The following is a 2,073-nucleotide window of genomic DNA, read 5'->3' as shown; positions in this document are numbered from 1 at the left end:
ATATATATATATATATGTTTATATATATAAAATATAAAAGTAGAGGATTATAGTCAAAGCCGTAACACTGTACTTGTGAAAGTAAATCTGTTGGGCTTCTTTCTGGCTCTCTGATAATTCTTATTGTTACACTGTGGGATGGGACAAACAAAAAAAAACATCATTTTGCTTTTGTGTTTAAATTTATTTTCTAAATACAGGACAACAACTGGAGGAAGGAAAGTAATAATTACATGGTGACCGATAGGGAGGCTCCATAAAAAACTAATCACAGCTTTGGTTTCAGTGTAATAAAAACCTAGAGACAGTTGGTCGAAAGATTTTTCATTGAGTCATGAGTTTTTTGGTTTTAATTAAATTGCCACTCTGTTCAAAAACAGCTAACATAAAACAGTGAAGCGTTTCCAACCTTTGCTTTGCTTATTTATTAAACTTCGCTTAATAAATAGGTGAAGTTATTTATTGATTAAATAACTTCGCTTTAAATAAGTTACAGCAAAACAAGTTAGAGGAGGAACAACTCTATAAAACACAACCATGTTTAAAAAACACAATATCTGGTGATCCACAATGTTCAGTACTGAGAACCAAGTTTTTTTAAATGACTGAAGTTGTTTTAACTGACAATATGTTACAACCCATGATGATAGTAATGTAAATAGCAGTTAAATTAGTTCAAAGTTAAATTAATGAATTAGTAAAAACAGAAGGAGTAGATGATTATTAGAAAAAATATACAAAAGTTAATAATGAATTAAGTTACAAAACTGAAAGTATGCAAAAAGATGTTTGGAGGTGTGACTACAGATCCTAAATTTTATTGGTAAACATGATATTTTTACCACTGTTGTGATAAGTGCCGATAAGTACTATTTAACAAAAAAATAAAAAATAAAAATAATAATAGAACAAGACAAAAACTGCTATTTATTATGTTTTATCACCTTTATATAACTGCGAGTCAGTAATTATAGATTCACAAACAATAAATGCTTTTAAAAAACACTAATTGTAATGTGTCTCTAAAATACACCGGTCACAGAAAGAATTGTGATTTGTATTACCAAACTGCACACAGTAACTATTTTCAAATGTATTGGTTTCATAAAACAAACAGTGGAGAAAATATCAACACCAACAACAAAGGGCTTTTAAACACCGTTAATTGGAACTTATGATACCAATAAAGCAAAATTCTTATAAGAAATGTATCACGTTAAGTGATAATACAATAAATACATCTAAAGAAATTGCATAATTCTGTTTTGGGTGGAAAATATTGCACATATTTCACTATGTATGTAGACATAAGAGACATTTGAAAACGAGGTGCTGCATGGCTTCTTTCTTAAATGTTAATATTTTGTATTTTACGGCGATACGCAGCCGTTTTATTTATTAGCTACTTAACAATACACATTGAGATTGATGGTTTTTAATGTTTTTGGAAAAGCAAACAGCAGGAATGATGTGCAAGATGCATTTTCTTTGTTTTCATATGTGTGTTTAGCAATGCAGGATGTGTTTGATGTGTCTTTTAACCTCATCTTGCTAAAGTCTCAGCATCAGAGAAACTCATCCATACGTTTATCGTTAGTCGCATTGGTTACTGCAATAGTGTCTTCACAAGTTGGCATAAGAAAAAATTATAATAATAATTACTCTGACAGCTGGAGTTGATCTAGAACGCTGCTGCTGGAGTTCTGACTAAAACCAGGAACATAAAGCACATCACACAGTTCTAAACTCCTTCTAATGGTTCTCTGTAGCCCAGAGAATAGACTTTAAAATACTGATGTTAGTTTATAAATCACTGACAGTTTAGCGTCACAATACATTAAAGATCTGCTGTTGCATCAACGTTCCAGACCCCTCAGGTCTCCTGTTCTGGTTCTGCTCTGCATCCCAGAACCAGACATGGAGAAGCAGCATTCAGCTTCCATGCACCACAAATCTGGCGCAAACTTCCAGAAAACTGCAAAACAGCTGAGACATTGAGTGCCTTTAAATCAAGACTAAAACCCACCTGGTTAGAGTTGCTTTTGAAACATAATCATGAAACATTAATCAACA

The 2,073-nt window shown here is 32.0% G+C and overlaps 1 protein-coding gene across 2 annotated transcripts in view; it reads right to left on the bottom strand.

Moving 5' to 3' along the window:
* The window catches only part of zc3h15 (zinc finger CCCH-type containing 15), a 9,569-nt gene that overhangs the window by 5,374 nt on the left and 2,122 nt on the right, over window positions 1-2,073 (bottom strand). The window lies entirely within an intron of this gene.

Source organism: Poecilia formosa, unplaced genomic scaffold (genome assembly GCF_000485575.1).
Source record: "Poecilia formosa unplaced genomic scaffold, Poecilia_formosa-5.1.2 Scaffold296, whole genome shotgun sequence".
Lineage (NCBI taxonomy): Eukaryota > Metazoa > Chordata > Actinopteri > Cyprinodontiformes > Poeciliidae > Poecilia > Poecilia formosa.
The sequence above is the reverse complement of the archived record's forward strand: the minus strand, read 5'-3'. Positions and strand labels throughout refer to the sequence as shown.